Consider the following 17,452-nt stretch of genomic DNA (forward strand, 5'->3'; position numbering starts at 1 on the left):
TCAGCTCAGGAGAAAAGAAGAAAAAAAGAAGACAACGGCTTCCCGAGGAAACAATTCTCATAATGATGATCCATGTCATGAAGTTGTGAGCACGTTTGAGTCACGGCACACGTGTGGACCATTGTTAATGCACTTTTACAGCAATGTGTCCTCCTCCTCAATCTGCTGAGAGCATCCACCAGGCAGAGGTTGACACGCGGAGGTGATTCAACGCCGAGGAACAGAATCCTTAAGAAATGCTGTTCTTAAAACAGGGGCTGCACCTAACACGACTTTTATTTACCCAGCAAAGTCCTCTGCTCTCTATGTCCTTGCCTTTTTCCAATTTACCTATGGCATCGAGCAGAATCCCCACCCTAGGATAGTCACTGCAATCAGCCAAGGAGGCTGTGCTTCCACTACAGGCAGATTTATGGCTGATTTTTTTTTTTTTTTTTAATTTTGGACCTCTAAGAAATACCAGTTGAAAACCTGAATGTTATTTTGTAACTGGCATTATGCATAATATCTTCCACCCCCTCCTTGTGCTTATGGCATAGAGCAGGGGGGAAAAAAAAATTTAAAAAAAAATGGAGGGGAAAAAAAAAAGTCTTCCCATCACAATGTAAATATTTGTGCATAGCAAGAACAAAGTATTTCCATAAAGCTTTCAATAAAGGATGACTGCAAGCCAAATTTTACCCTTAGATACAGGCACATAACTCCAGCTAAAGTTACTCAGAGCAGCCCAAGTTTATGCAGAGGCTGATTCAAGCTCCCTCCATTCACACACAGGGCTGTGTGCTCAGGAATCACTGCTAGATTTCCAGCTCTTTCTGAAGAATCAGACAAGATTTGTTCCAAATCAGTGAAGAACTCTGGAGATGAGTCAAACCTGCAGGATTTGCTGCAATACTCACTGCAAAAAGAGGATGTGAGAACTGGCAAGCACGCTGTGTTTACTCACTGTGCCATCTAATTCTGGAAACTCCAGCTGAGATTCGGCGTTCGAGCACGACTCCGAGGGGTGGTGGGAAGCTCCTGGCCACGATACAAACCCACTCGTCGGGCAAAACTGGTGGGATCTGCTGAAAAGGGGCTGACACAGGCAGAGGTCCTGTGGCTGGTGAGCAACATCCCCCTAAGGCAGACTCTGTACAGCATCTGCCTCCAGCCCAGGGGAGCAGCCTCCGCAGGCTCACAAGAGGGAAAAGGATGCTCTAAAAACCAGGCACTGCTTCAGTTAATGACACAGATTTACACTGGGTGTTAGCCTGTTTTGCTAAAAAAAGACAACCAGATTTTTTTTAATTTTTTTTTTTTTCCTGGTGCAAACTGTCCTTTATAGAGACTATTAATATCCCTCTTACTTCATTTTAAGCTAAACTTCTCTTCCTTGTTCTCCCACTGACTTAAAAAGATAACTTGAAAAAGGAGATCTAATTTATTCTCATCTTTTGGCCTCATCCCTTCCCTCCTGTTATTGTTTTCTAGGGGAACCACTTCATGATTTGCTGCAAGCCACATTTTTAAGCAGAAAATGAAAGAAAATACCTAGTTTATATTTAAACAGATAGCCTTCAATTCTAGTTGCAGGTAATTAGTTCCAATGTTGCACAAACTTAAATTTACATAAAACACCCTACCAGAAACTTAATATATTTCATCTCAAACAGCTGGCTCAAAAGATTCCTCACTATCAGACACCAGTGAAGCCAAACAGCAGTGGAGGGCAGCAGCCAGGGAATTCTGCTGAAACAAATGCATTTTTATTATTCCCTTTAAATGACAAAAGATTAGAATTTTACTCAGCAATGTCCCTTATTTAATTGAAACCCTCCACATCCACAAATTAAATACATCCTATCAGCTCAAAATGAAGTGTATTATTTATCACTAATATTTAATGACAAAAACCTGATAACTTTCTCCGATTATACCACTGATTTCCTCCAGTCATGCATCATTGGCTCTGCTGGTCATTAGCATTATCACAGTGCATAAACTCTGGCTTATGCAGCAAGTTTGATAACAGAGCCAGACACCAAGAGCTTCTATTTTTCAGTTTGCTCAGATTTCTTAGTTTACCTCTCTGGGAGCGTGCCTCTATCTAATGGCCTCTATTATAATGCCTAAAAATCCTAGATGAGAAATTCCCATTTCCATACAACACGCTTCTGCACAACCAGAATTCCTCAGCAAGTCCAAAGCCCTCACTGAAAAAAATCAGATTTCCCCTTCGACCTCCCAAGGATTCTTTTCCAGGAAGACCATATTCCAGCCAATCTGAAAAATAAATAGGAAATACCTAGTCTTCTCCCACTGATTAATGCTAGGAATATGCTGAATAGGCTTAAGATATTTTAGTTTAATTCACAGGTAATGTTCCATTTCAGCTTTTAGGAAAAACTACTTTTCCAGTGCTGCGGATACTGCTTAAGAGCAGCAAAGAAAAAAGAAAAAAAAAACCAACAACAAACATGCACAGTACGGCATCAGCTAAAATATATCAAGATGAATTTCTCCCATTTTCAGTTAAATCCTGTAACTAAAATGACAGATTTGAAAGGTTTCCCAAATATGAACACCCATTCCTTAAACACTGGCCTTCAGAAACTCAGATGGGTTATCCAGAGAATAACTTTAAAATACTTGTACAAACAATAATTATGCTGCATACTTTGGACATTCCTCTTTCAAAGCCTTTGCAGTGTCAAATCATTTATCACTGAAAAATACATTTTCACTTTTTCAAACATGGAACTCGGGAGCTTTACAAACCTAATACACATTATCTGAACACTGATGCACAGGCATGTCATTTAAAACTAGTAAAAAAAACCTTCCTATGAGCTATTTCAAAGCCTCTTTCTGCCACACTGGTTTAATAGCCAGAGCAGGATGGGGCTCCTGACCCAACTCTCTGATTAAAATATATTACTGAAGTTGTTAACACAATATTATTATTATTATTATTATTACAAAACTTAGCAAGAAAACTACTCCTCTAAATCTGCTAAGGTAGATATAGGCTATGATGTTCTACATAGATTCTTATTATATGTTACACACAGGAATATTCAAAGACTTTATTTCCTGAGCCAAACTGTATTTTTCTTATTTACTTTTTTTTTAAAAAAAGAAGGAAGCTCCTGTGATTTCTGCAGAGGTGTTTAGGGCTTGGGCCACATAGCTGAAGCAAAATCTGGCTGCCTTATATACTACATACAGAAATACACTTATTTATGAAAATCACCCGAGGGGAAGGACTAATTTACAGTACACTGATCAACAGAGTTTGCATCACAGTGTCTGAAGGAGCCCTGTTTGAAAAGCAGAGCAGTTATAAGAGCAGAAAATACCAACACCAACACACCTGGTGCCACTGTATTATGCTGTCTGCCAGGCAGAATCCATGTCACCCACAGAAAATTTCAGTTTGAGTACAGTTTCAGTATCACTAACTGCAATATTAGAAATTGGGGTGATACTATGAGGAGCAGCAGCAACTTGATGAGGTTACTGCCAAAATTTGAGGCAAAAAAACCTGGATCAAGCCCTGGAAGAAAAGCAGTGAGCTGGGGAGCACGGGATGCAGAAGCGCTACCACAGATGCTTCCACAGCCCCTGCACTTCTCCCTGTCTGGGGGCTTCAATCTGATCCTTCAAAACTGAAACAGAGAAAAATATTGTCATTGTTCTCCTCTGCCCACCTGCTCCTCCAGCTGCACATGCACCCTTCTCCAAAACACACTTTTGACCTTACTGAGCATCAGCCAACATCAAGAGCCTCGCCGGCCGCATCCTCCCCCAGATTCCCGACTCGATCTGGCTTCGACATCCTCCCAACAGCCCAGAGCCAGGAGCTGCTCCATACTGCCCCAGCACTGCCACTCCTTTTAAGATAATTTCTGCCACAGGAGGAAATGTAGAGAGGATTTACACTATGGATTTTAATGGGATTTTTCTTTCCAGCTCGAGTATGAAGCATGGGAACTGGGCTGGACAAGCTGAGCGAGCTGCCTGACCGGCTGACAAAAATTTGTCATGAGGTTCATGGGAGAGAGAGTTTGTGACTCACTGTCTGCAAGCTTACTATTACAACATAGAAGTTATTATTTAAAAAAAAAAAAGGCAAGCACCAAGCTGAACACTTCAAGGTTTTAACTTCTTAATCCCAACAAGGCTAATCCCAAAACATGGCTTGCAACAGGCCCAGTTAACAAAAGTCACAAAAGACAATCTTGCCATTGAAAGAATGTTACAACAGCACATTTCGGTTATTAAAAAACCAAATAAACAAACAATCTCTGCTCCCTTGGTATTCCCAGAAGCTTCTCAGGAAGAGGTATCCCACTCACGCTCACCTCCCAGCTTTCCAGCGGCAGCAGAAGAAACAAACTTCTCATTCCCTGGGCAACATCAGGAAGATGCTTTTTAAAACTGACACTGGCTCCTAAAGAATTATCAGTTAATTACTTAATCCTTCTTAATGGAATGATTAACATCCTTTCAGCAAACAAGGCTGTGATGATTTAATATCTTGCTGCCTGTTTCATTACAGAACCGGTAAAATTAATACCGCTCCCCTCTCGTCTGCTGCGACCACTCATTTCTTTATAATCAGTTACATTTTTCACTTCTGCAGAGCAGTCTCAAAACGTACAAAAAACTGCATCCCTGTTATTTTGCCACGGGACCAGCCTCTGGGTGGGAACCAACAGCAAGGCAGGTGGCTGTGGTGCCAGGAGAATCAAGGGAGGAGGCAGGACGGAGCACCGAGCCCCGCTGCAAGCCTGGAACAACTTCATCAGCATCCCGGGAACACCGCCTGGCTGGGGAACAGGGCAGCCACTTCAAAGGGAACCGATGGGGAGCGATGTTTGAATCCCAGCTCAGACAGCTCCTGAATCCCTGAGAAACCCCGTCCGCCCTTTTTGCCAAGAACAAAAGTCCTTTCAGGGCTCCAGCACTCGCTGCAATCAAACCCGGGCTCAGGCATTAATTCTGCGGGAAAGTGTTTCACAGGAAGGGGAATTCAGCATTGATTTTTCTTTTTTTTTTTTTTTTTGTGATCAGGTGTTTAGCAGCTGCTCTGAACACACCAGCAATCCCCCCCTCACCGTTTTTATCTTCCTTTATCACAGGCTTTTTAATAGAGACATGACATTCTGCTTACTGCTGGGCTCTCTCTATTTATCTCTCTGTTAACAACACTCTGGCACCATCGGCTGCGCTATCTAAATCTCCAGTAGTGCCCATCCGGTCAACATAAAACCAGAAAGAGTTTCCCAAGATGCCTCGGGAAGTCTGACTACTCCAGTTTACTGATGTGTTAATATGCCCCATCTACTAATTAATGAACAAACAGCCCAGGCTGGGAGCTAGGGGAGGGAGGACACCACTGCAAAGTCTGTGGAAAGCCCAAGGAAAGACACTTGACCCTAATTGTTAGCAACAAGATGACAAGACTGATCGGGAAGCACAGCTAAAACTCAGATCCAACATGAAAGGAAATGTCTGGTGAAGAGGGGAGAACTAACAACGCCGTTAGAGGTTCAGCCAACCTGCTGAACTGTGCCACCTTCTGTCAGGGCTCAGCACCCAAGATCCCAGCCAGGACTCCCCAGCACCCACAGCGCCACATTCCCACCCCATCCTTCTCTCCATGCCCAAATCCTCACCCTCGTCCTGTGACCCTGTAGCTCCAGGGATTTACATCCCAGACAAGGAGAGCCAGGAGCCTGTCTCAATCCATGACCAGACGATGAGAAAACACAGCTTGTCCAGCACCTTCCCAGAAAAATCTCCTGCCTCTGGCCACGTGTGGAATCCCAGCTAGGGAGGTTTAAGAAGGACGAAAGTTGGGCTGGAGTTTCAGCCAGTTTTACCTATGGCAAAGCATTCCTCATCTTGAAAGCAGCCTGAACCACATATTGCAAAGACATGGGCACAGCAGAAAGGGTCCTGTGCAGCGAGTGCACTTCCAGAACTCCGGGGAACGCTTCCATACAGATATTTTTAAATTTGGAAAAAAAATGCCATAAGCGCTTTCTACCTGAAAAATTAATTAAATAAACGGTGACAACAAGAGACCCTGCAGCACCATGCCCTGGGCCAACATCCTGAAGAAAGTTGACTTACAGATGGCACATCCAGCAGAGAGACACTGCAAACCCTCCCCAACATCATCCCCTGCCCGAGGAGCTGGAGGTTCTGGTGTAGACCCAAATCACCAGCAGTGTTAAACCAACTCACTGAGGAGCAAGGCATTTCTAATAAAAGCACAACAGTAACAAGTATTGCACAAAGAGAGCGATTAGCAGTAAACAATACACTAGAGAATAATCCAAATAAAACAGTCTGGGTATTTATTGGTATTGTTTTCCGAGACCATTGCAACTCAACGGGAAACCGGGGAGGGAAAAAAAAAAACAAAACCATGAACAGTTTCAGAATAGCACTCCCCAAAACACTGTAGCCTATCAGATATATGTAAATATTCTACTCTATGGGTTCCAATTCAGTAGATCTGTCAAGATACTTAGAGGGCTTGAAAGTATTTCTGTCTTTAATTAAATTTTCACACACATCCTTTAATGTAATTTAAATAGATTATCAGTTGTCAGAATATAATATAAACTTTGTTTACGATTTAGTTACTTTAAGTACTCACATCGAGGAAACTCATTTAACCCCCAGACTGCTTACCATTAAGTGTTGAGATGAGACTTCTAAAGAGCTTCTGCTGCCCTTTGCACTCTCGCAATAATCTTAAATTACTACAACTTAATTGCAATTTCAAGGCACTGAAATGAAGATGTTTTAAAAACAGCACAGGGAGGGTCAACGAGAGGAGAAAAATTTTTTAGTCCTCCTCAGGTACCAGAAGCTCCTTGGAAAGAAACTGATTTTGCCCACGCTCTCCTCTTTGCTCGTTTCCCACAGAATCCTATCTTCATTTTCAGGATGGGGCTGAACAAAAAGTTATCAAGATTATTCTGGCTACTTGCCACGTACAAACAAGCCATTAGACACAAGCCTGTTCACTTGCATGCATGGCAGAGAACGGTGCCAGGAGAATAGAAAGACAAAACCCTAGAGCATATTTGCAAAGAAGACTGCACACGAACAGATCCAGCAGTTTCTCTGACTTGGTAGCTCCAATGCTGAAGTCAGAAAAAAAAAAAAGAGCACTTTTTAAAACACTCCAGACATCCCGACCAACAAATATCTGATCTCCTAAAAATAGAACGGCTGATTCCTCCACCACCCAAAATATATTTTTCTTTTCTTTTAAAGTAAAAGGCTACACATTTCCCACAATTAAGCCTTTCCTCTAACGACTCCATGATTTATTCCATCCTACTTTTTTTCCCCCCCCTCTCCATACACTGGCATCACCTTGTTACCTCCAGGAGCTGCAATTCCCAGGACACCGCGAGCTGCGGGAATCAGCCAGCGCAGGAGTTTGTCAGAGCAGCAAGCAGCCAGCAGCCTTTTTGCCAGCCCAACAGCAAGCAGCTCAAGCAAACACGAGCTCTCCTTCCTTTCTTCTTGCAACAGGACGAATTACAAGGATTTGGCCAACACAAAAAACAACCAAGACTCACGATTTAAACCCCGCTGCGCGTTAGCGGGGCCAAGCGCTTCCGCGTGTCCTCAGTGGTGTGAAGGCAAGGAGCCCGAGCCTGGCCATATCTTTCTAAGCATTTGAATAAAAGTTTGGTTGCCAGGACCTCTAAGAATGGTTGCAAAGCCACTGCTGATCTCTAGTGTGCAACGGTTCTAAAATTCCACTTAGCAAATGCTTCCTGGCTCCTATAGCATGTCATATCTCCGCTGAACCGCTCGCCGGGTGTGAAATCATGCTACTAGACGTAGGGGGAGGAAAAAAAAAAAAAAATGAGAGAGTTTCAGTGATATGAGTTAGTGGCACAGACCAAAAGCCAAGCCCAAAAGGCAGAGAAAACAGCAGAAGTCCCAGCTGATGCCAGCGTGCTCTGGATCAGGCCCTGAACTTGCCTTTTGGGGACATGGGGACCCACATGCCAGTGGGCTGTACCTTCAGAGCAAGGTGTCACCCATGCCCCTGTGCTGCCCCTCACTCCCAGCTCTTTGCCTCCAGATTCCAGCCCCTGCCCACCCAACAGATTCCCAGGGAAAAGCTCTAGGAAGCAACCTGACAGCAAGGCTCGCTTGAGGAATAATTACAACATGCTATTTAATTCACACATCAGCTGAAATAACCAACAGCCAACAAACCACCTGTGAACCCAAGTTGCCCAACTACTAAAGGGTCTGATCCTGCTCCCTCCAGGGTGGGAATCTCCTAGGAAAGCTCCCACCCGGGGCACTAGGTCCCTGCAGACAGATGCTGCTGCTCTGGATGCTCTCAGCAAAGTAGGAAAGGCCTGAGTAACGCTGTGCCTGCAAAGAGAAACCCAGCTACCTGCAAAAAGCTCACTCAGTCTTCCCCAGCCCTGTCTCAGCTGCATAAAAATATTTCAGCTCAGTGCCTTGAAGTTGCAATTAAATTGTAGTAATTTAAGATTATCAGGAGAGCAAAGGGCAGTAGCAGCTCTTCAGCAGACTCCTCTCACCACTTAATGCTACTCAGTCTTGGGGTTAAATGAGCTTCTTTAGTATAAGTACCTTAAAGCAAGTGAATCGTAAACAAAATTTATACTATTTCCTGACAGCATATAATCTATTTAAATTTATTAAAGCTTCTCAGAGAAAATTTAAGATGACAGAAGTATCATTATGCCCTATAAATAACTGGACGGCCTCGCAGAAATAACTCTATTTTACATACATCCCCTACATATGTGTGTGCATATGTTATTTCATTTAATATCCAAATACATGCTCAACAGATACATCACAAAAGCAATTACATTACGTGGCTCAATCTCTCAATATAAATGACCACAGGCAGTATAAATACTAAATGCTAAGCTGCATTCCATAAATTTCCCTTTTTACTAGGAGCCTTTTTCCTAATTTTTACAACGCCATGAAACAAGAATAACTCTAGAGCTACAAATGTTTACAGTATGTGACACCAAGGATTATAATGCACATTTTAACTGTTCAAAAAAGTGAGCCACACCAAGAGAAAAGCATAGAGCTGCATATGCTGCACAATAATGTCCAAGGCATAATTCTCTGCTCAACTTTCCTGCTCCTTCTCTGACCAGTACAAAAATGAGCTGTGTTACCATTACTGGTGGAACTGATTTAAGCAGAAAATGTTTATAGTTGTTAAAAAACATTACACATTACTCAAAAAGGCTTAATAGCATACATGTGCATGTTTAATACACGTCCTTTTTATTGTCTAATTAAAGTATATACCATAAAAATCTACAGGCTTTATAATAAATTATGCAGGATGGTTATGAAACCTTACCTTATAAAAAGTATAAAGTACTTATTGTGTGATCTGCACGGCTAATTAAAGAAATGCTTATGCAAAAAGCTTTGGGATTTCTTAATTCTTCAGTAGATGTGCACTTGGTCTGCCTCCTGATTAATATACATCAGGGTAACAGCCTCTTCCTCAGACCTTATTGTTTTTTAAATAGATATTTCCAGTGTTTTGAAATACATTAAAGAAATTAGAGGGCATATTTGTAGAGTTTGCAGTGAAGTGCTTGAATACAAACATGAAAGCAACAAAAATAACCTAACACCCATTAGTTACATCTGATTAATACTCAAATCCTAAATATTTTAAGTAAAAGCAAGTATCTCTTTATATGCTATTATCCTCACTAAAAACCTACAGAGAAACAGGGTCTAATACAGCCATGAAGACAAGTTATACAAAATTGTGCAAAAAATCTGGCACACCAAAAGCAAGATGCCATCCTGCCTGGTTGGTTATACATTTAAAGACACTTAAAGTTGTGTAAACTCTAGCAACACAGCCAGTTGTACAGCATTCAATGCTTAATCACAACCAAACTTCTCTATCATACACCAGCACAGCACATACACACAGAGGGGAAAAAAAAAAAAAAATTAAATCCATGTTTCCTTACAATTCAGAGATCCAGAAATAAAAGTTGAATTCCACAGAACTTTGGGGGTTTTCAACACTACAGTAGTGCAACGCCTTCTTCTCTGCAGCTCTAAACAGCATAAATAAAATCAAATCCTAAGTCTCTCTGAAAGTGTATATATGCAACATACTCCAAGTCATTATCACTCAAAAAAAAAAAAAGAAAAAAGACACAAAAAAAAAAACAAAAAAAAAAACCAAACCAAAACAAACAAAACCCCCAACAAACCCCAAACCCAGCTCATGAACAAAAAAACTAACTTTGCAATCAAACACCAAGCAACAGAAAGCCTGGTCTGAAAAAGCAGTTATTTTTCTCCAAGTTATCCTTTGGTTTCACAACAAAGATCAGCATTTGTAATGGTCCATTTCTGCATAAGTGAACATATAGCCTTGCTGCCTGATCGAATAGTCCAGAGCTTTCAGTGAGGCAGCTCCTGACAACAGCCCAGCAGCAGCTTTGTTTGATCTCTCCTGCCTTCCTTAATCTGGGTTGTCAAGGTTCACTTGTTGGAGGCTGTTTACTTTACTTTTTCCAGAGGAAAAAAAAAAAAAAAAAAAGTGATTTTTTTTTTTTTCTGTCTCTCATACAATGACTAATCCAAAGACTAAGGGGGAAGAATGCTGCCAATGCAAGATGTTAAAGCTACAATACCTTTTTGCAATGAGATTTTAGCCGACACCTTTTGAATGGTAAGGAGTGAAGAGCTTCCTTCTCCCCCTCCCCAGTGCCCTGGTCCATTGAATGTGGTGGTGAGATGGTTCAAATAGTGTAAGGGAAAGGATTCAGAGGAAAGAAATTGAAACCAGTAGCCCTGATTTCCCCCCCAAAATCGAGTTGCAAAGATGCACGGTGCCTCCCTGCCCACGCACGCTTCTCTGAGAACTGCAATTATTTCAGACTTAGAAAAAGTAGGGAACTTCTCAGCAGTAACAGAAACTGAGAAAAATAAGAATAAATGGAGTGAAATGCCTGCTTTCCCTCCGCTGAGATACTAAAGCAACCCGTGGACTACCAGCAGAAGTTTCTTCGACAACATTCTTGAAACTTTGTCTAATTAAGCGGCTGTCATTAGTGCCACCGACACTTGGCCAAAGCAGGTAAAAAAACCTCAAGTTTAGAAAAACTCTACGGAAAGGAAACAAGAGTTTAAAGAAAATTGCTTTAATATTTACAACCCATCCAGCACCCTAGGAATCGGCAGCCTGCACTGAGCAGACGACACGCTACGAGCAGTACACACACATTACTCACTCAAAGAACAAGTTACTAAAAATGAAACCTTTAAAACTTCTGAGCACAGAAGTTGAGCTCCAGCTTCTCCTAAAGAAGCGGCTGAGAGCGCTCGCTGATGCCTCGGGTAGGGACGGGAGGGCTGAGCGCTGCTGCCGCTTGGGGGAAAATCGGGGGAGGGGGGGAAATTAACGAAAAAAGAAAAAAAAAAAAAAAGAAAAAAAAAATTCTCACTCGGTTTAGTTCACCCAAAGCAAAAACAAGCAATTAAAATCATTACAGCCAAGCGGCAAAAGGAAGACTCGCTAAAACCCAGCCGCTCCGCAGCCAGCCCGCCGATGCTCTCCGCGCTGGGGCCGCCGGATAATTAAGTTGGGTGGCGGTAGGGAGGGGGCCGCGCTACGCCCCGCGATGCCCCGTCCGCGCCCGCGCAGCCCCGCAGTTTAGCTTTTTTTTTTTCCCCACCAAAAAAAAAAAAATTAAAAAAATTTAAAAAAACAAAAGCGGGGCGGGGGCTGGAGGGAGGCGGCGCGGACACACTGCTCGGACACCGCCTGCAGCGCGCGCCTTCCGCTGCGCGGGGGATGCGCGGCGCCGCGCGGGGCGGCAGGTGCGAGGGGCGCACCGCGGCCCTACTTACCGGGCACCGGCGGTCGCCCCCTCCCCCCGGCTCCGCGGCGCGTCCCGAGGGTCTGCGCGGGGGATGGGGAAGACGTAAGGGATGCGCGGTCCGCACCCGCGCAGCGAGAAGTTGCGCCGGGCTGGGGAGGCGCAGATGTTTATTCAAACACTTCGTCTTCACAAAAAAAAAGAAAAAAAGAAAAAAAAAGAAAAAAAAAGGGGGTGGGGGGGGAGGAAGGAGGATGGGCGCAGCGGGCCCCAAGGACCCGGTGTGGGGGAGGATGCGCGACGCGGAGCTCCGCGCCCGCGGAAGGGACTGCGCGGGCGGAAAGCCTCAACAGGTGCCGGGGGGGGGGAGAGCGGGGCCCGGCGCTGTGGAAGGGGGGCGCGGCCCCGCCGCAACTTCTTGCCCTGAGTGCCAAAGTTGGGGCGTGCGCGCCCCTTGCGCGGCGGCGCAAAGGGACCCGGCGGAGAACACGAGGAAAGCGCGGGGAGGAGGTGGGGGAACGGAACAGAGAGGGACAAGAGGCGCAGCATCCCACTCCCCGCGGAGGCTGCGCGCAGCGCGGGGCGGAGGGGGAAGTTTCCAAAGTGGGTGGGTAGGGGGTACGGGAGGTTCCGCAGCCCGCGGAAGGGGGTCCGCACCCGCGCAACGCCGCGCACCCACCCTCCCCCTCCGCTACCTCGCCGGCGGCGGGTGAAATGGGGGGGTGGGGAGGGAGGGAGGGACGGGCACGTGGGGCCGGCGAAGGGGGGGGAGGATAAAGTGCAACAGCCCCGGAGGAGCGGGGAAAGTGTCGGGGGGCGCCGGACTCACCCGCAGGACTCGGCCTGCCGCTGCCCCAGCACGGCGCGGCCCCAGCGCGGGCGGGCGGCGGAGCAGCGGGGGCTGCTGCCTCTCCGTCCCGTCCCTCCCTCCCGTCCCTCCGGCACGCCGAGCCCGGGCGGCGCGGCAGCGGCGGCGGCGTGCTCCGCCGCTCGGTAAATAACAATAGAGCCCTCCGCTCCTCTCCGCTCGGCTCCGCTCGGCGCCGCGCCCGCCGGGCCCCGCACGCCGCCCCACCGCGCCCCCGCCCCGCTCCGCCGCCCGCGCCCCCCTCCCCGCCCCGCGCAAACCCCGCGCCGCCGCCCGCGCGGGCGGGCTGGGGGGCGGCCCGCGACACCCCCGCGGAGGGAGATGTTGTTATTTTTTGCTGTTGTCAGTCTCTGACGTCACATCCACCTGCTGGGTAAACAAGGCTCGGTGCAAGGGAAAAATAATAATAAAAAAAAAATAAAATAATAAAAAGCGCAGCAGCGGGACGTGGGGAGGGGGGGCAGCGCCGAGGAAAGGGCTGAGAGGGGGAAGACCCGCCGGCGCGGAGCTCCGCGGAGGACGGCCGGGGGGGGCGGGCAGGGGGAGGCGGGGCAGCCCCGCGGGGAAGGGAAAGTAGCCGCGGAGCGCGGTGCGCATCGCTGCGCGCCCTTGCGCGCCGCCGAGGAGAGTTCAGCGCGGGGACAGGCGGGCCGGGGCCGCTTCGACGGCGGAGGGCAGCGCCGCGCTCTCCCCCCATCAACTTTTCTGCAGCTGCCCCCGCGGCTCTGTCGTGCCGGGGTGGGAGAAGGGGGGGTAGCGCGGGGGCGCGGGAGACCTCCGCGGGTGCCCGCGGAGCCCGTCTTACCTGCGCGGAGCGGCGGAGGCGGGCGCTGCCTGCGCGCCCTTTGCGCAGCGCATGCCGCTCGCGGCGCAAACACTGCTTAGAAACACTGCGCGGGTGCGCAGCGGCGCGCACCGGCCGCTAAGCAGGAGTGCCGGAACCGAGGGGCAGCCTGAGTCCGGGCCGCGGGTCCTCATCCCGCCGGGTGCGCGTAGCGGCCGCGCCGTCGGGGCTCCCGTGGAGGAACCGGGGGAAGCGCCCGCGGGGCCAGTGCCGGGACCGCCCGCCGCCCTCCCAACCCGGCTCCGGCACTCGGCACCGGAAAGTTTTAACATCACCGGCGGCCTCGGCTCGGATAAAGAGCAACCGGCGGCCGCGGGGACTCCCTCGGAGGTGGCCGGACAGCGCGGAGATTGCGCGGGTGGGAGCGGGTACGCCTGGGAAGCATCTTACCCACCCGCGGCTTTTCGGCCCAGGGGATGGAACCCACCGGGACCAGACGGTCCCGGGGGAGGAGGGCACCGAGCCGCGGGGTGACAGAGCAGTCGGTTCCGTAGGGGGCATAAACTCTTCACTTCTCTCTTTGGTATTTTGTTGGTTGTGTTGTTATTATTTTAGCGATCACCTTTGGCTTCCTGAAGGACCAAACAAACTCCTGGCCCGGAGATTTTAAACACTACTAAAAACCGATACCAGGCAGCGAACCGGGAGAACCGCTACCCCGCAGCAGCCCCGGCCCCACCCCAAGCCCGGCGCCGGTCCTGGCCCGGCCCGGCCGCCCCAGAGGCTCCGGCAGCAGCGCCGGGACCGCGGCGCCACCTCTTGGTAGAACGGGGATTTCTCCGGCAGGAATTAACACTTGAAACTGGAGTCATGTACTTAACGCCTCATGCATTATATTTGAAATAATTAAGAGGGGGCTGGCGGGAGGAAATGGCTGCAAATAAATAATTGGCAAGATGATGCTTGCTCCGAGAAAGCCCCGGGAACCGTGGGCTTCTGCAGCCCGCAGGTACCTCAGAGACCACCGGGATTTGTGCGACCCCCAGCTTTAAAAATTAATCCTCTTACTCTTCTGTTGTGTAGATGTGTCGGTTCGTTTGTTTCTTCAAGAGATGAACCGATTAAAACAGCATTTTTTAAAACACTCCCCTCTTTACTGTTCTGAAAAATCCTCGTTTTATGTGGAACAAACGTTGTTTATTGGAAACTTCTTTGTCTCCTGTTTTTAACTTCAGAAATCTAAGCCAGCACACCAACTCTAAAACATTCTTAATTCCATAGACAATACCAGCAGTAGGACTTCTCCTTCCCCCTCTGCCTATGTAGCTGCTAATTGTACTCAAATTGTTTACTGCTGGATTGTTTTACGAGTGCCTGGAGAAAGATGCTCCATATTCCCAGCAAAACCATCCCAAGAGCAAACACTTGGTAAATTTTGGCAAGGGTGTACCCAGGCTACGACTACAGCTTGTTAGCTAAACAACAACAAAAAATAATTAAGAAGGTGATGACGCCTCCGTAATTACAGGTGTTACTTGTTTTAAAGTCAGAATGTTTTCCAAACTGCTGGAATGCCACACCTCCCGTGTCCCAGGAGCCAGGCCTTGGAGTCCTTTCTGCTTTAGTCACCAGTTTCTGAGGCTTTGAGGAACACATCACCAGGCTGCATGGCTGGTTCCCAGGCCACTCTGCACAGGTGCCAAGCCCATGCAGGTACTTATTCTGCTTTCTACATCAGGCATGAAAAAGCTCAGGTGTATACTGTGTCTCCCTCAAAAGTTTGGTGAACACATTAAAAAGAGAAACCTACCTCTGTTTCTGTCTGGTTTTAGGAGCTGGGTTTGGTTTCAAGGAAGTCCAATGTTCTCACAGTGCTTCGTGGGAGAAAGGAAGCTGTGAGTACCTTGAACTCAGGGCAAAACCTGTTCTGGGAAGTCTGGAGAGATGCTGCTCTCTACCTTCCCTCACTTTGTGAATAAAGTCTGGCAATAAATGCCCTTCAGAGAGGCAGAAGATGCAGCTCTGCCCATCACATGGCACACAGGTGAGGTGAATAATGCCCAACATTTCTTTTGCCCAAAGAACCCTAAGGATGGGAAGGATTGACTTGGCAATGAGGGAGAATTTCAAAAGGTACAGCCAGCCTAGCTCAGAGGCTCTTGCCAACACCTGCACAAACTTTAACGGGAAGCAGAATCCATTCTCCAAATCGGGGAAATCCCAGAAAAGATAAAAATGAGGTCGCACAGTTCAGATCTCAAGCTGGCTCACCTCACATAGGGAAATGTAGAAAGAAGTCCTCCCCAAGGAGGACTGTCAGCTGACCTAGATAAAAAAATAAAATTTCAGACAACACAAAGTAGCATCCCAGACTCCAGTGCCTGCTTTGGAAATTCACAGCCCTTTTACCATTAGATTTTCCCTGATTTCCATGGTCCCAGTGGAAGTTGTGTCCTGACCTGTGCCAGGGGACAAGCTGGAGCAGAGCCAACCAAGGAGGCACAGGGCCACCCCATCACTATCCTGAGGGCTGGTGCCAGGCTGGCCATGGCAGAGGAGGCAGTGAGCAGCACAGGCTGCCCTCAAGGATGCTCTCAAGGAAATAAAAATTGCCCCATGGTAACACAATCCAGGGAGAGCAGGGTGGAGGCTGGCATCACACACAGGGCAGAGGGAGTCAGGCACAAAATAAACTCCATTTGACTCTGCTGCAGGTCCAGGGGAGCTCTGCTGCACTCCAAGTTGCTTTGGATTTACACTGGAAGTGCAAAGACCCCAGCTTCAGGTTCACCCCAGACTTTTTGGGGATCCTCAGTGCATGGGAAAGGCTCCCCACATCCCTACCCACACTAATCCTCTTGACTCCTCAAGGTGTCCCTCCACCCACTGCTCTCTCAGAAGCCACCCAGAGATAACTTTTCTACAGCACATTTCCATTTGTCCTAAGCTGCCAGCCAATACATATTTCCTTTTCCTGTGGGGGCAATGAATAGCCATTGTATTTGAGTTGGACCATTAATCTGCCTGAATTTGGTAGAGCTTCTTAAATGAATATTCATGGGAATTAATGTCATTTAATTCCTATTGCTTCCTGAATGTAATTACGCGCCGTACGTGAATTGGCAAACACCACAAGACATCCAATCTTGTTGAGAGTCTATGACCAATTAATTTGAAACACCACAAGCTGGACACTCGTGCAGTACTGAAGGTGCACAAAGAACTACCAAGATGCAGCCTGACTTCAGCAGAGCAAATAGGCTGGAGGGGAAGCTAATGACAGGGGGAATATGTACTCCATGGGAAGCAAACAAGCCTTTTTGGGATGGAAAATATGATTTCAAAGATATTTTTATTCAAGTTCTTCCCCATCTTTGTCTAAAGATGGGGACAAAGCTAAATATTTGTATTATCTAATGCAAAAAAACATTAATTTTTCCTTTTCTCACCCTGGGAAAACCATCTTTCAGGGCCCCCTATTCCCAGTCTCTTTCCAGACCCAGCATCTTTTGGCAAACCTTCAGCACATCCTCCAAATAAGAAATGCCCAAGCCCAGCCCTTTTTCCTCCCAGCCTCCTGCCTGCCAAACTTCCCACTGTCCCTCCAACACCGAAGCAGTGAGTAGCTCCCTGCTGAAGCAAAAAACCCCATCCCCAGCATCAGTGCTACCAACCCCTGTCCTAACATAACAAGGACTCTTCCCAAAATATTTGGGCTTGCCCTGTCACAGCAAGAGGCGTTCAAGTTCAGAGTTCTGTCAACAATGCCAGGTGTCTCCTGAACCTCCTGCACCCGGGCCAAGAGGGAGAGCTCAGAAGCAGAGGAATAATCATTATTCACATTACTAAAACATAACGGAATGTTTAAACACATAACAAACTCTTTCACAGAAAAAAAAACCACAACAA

At 47.3% G+C, this 17,452-nt stretch overlaps 1 protein-coding gene across 5 annotated transcripts in view; it reads right to left on the bottom strand.

Annotated features, from left to right (window-relative positions):
* Positions 1-13,667, bottom strand: part of FOXP1 (forkhead box P1) — a 379,251-nt gene extending 365,584 nt beyond the window's left edge. For 4 of the 5 annotated variants that reach the window (XM_071756320.1, XM_071756311.1, XM_071756312.1 and 1 more), the window contains exon 1: positions 12,721-12,806. The gene's annotated coding sequence lies outside the window, so the exon portion shown is untranslated. Of the gene's footprint in view, positions 1-12,720; positions 12,807-13,564 lie in introns of those variants that run through there. The other variant, XM_071756305.1, reaches the window with a different exon arrangement.
* Between the last annotated feature and the right edge of the window lie 3,785 nt (positions 13,668-17,452).

The sequence above is a fragment of the Heliangelus exortis genome, chromosome 12 (genome assembly GCF_036169615.1).
Source record: "Heliangelus exortis chromosome 12, bHelExo1.hap1, whole genome shotgun sequence".
In the NCBI taxonomy this organism is placed as follows: domain Eukaryota; kingdom Metazoa; phylum Chordata; class Aves; order Apodiformes; family Trochilidae; genus Heliangelus; species Heliangelus exortis.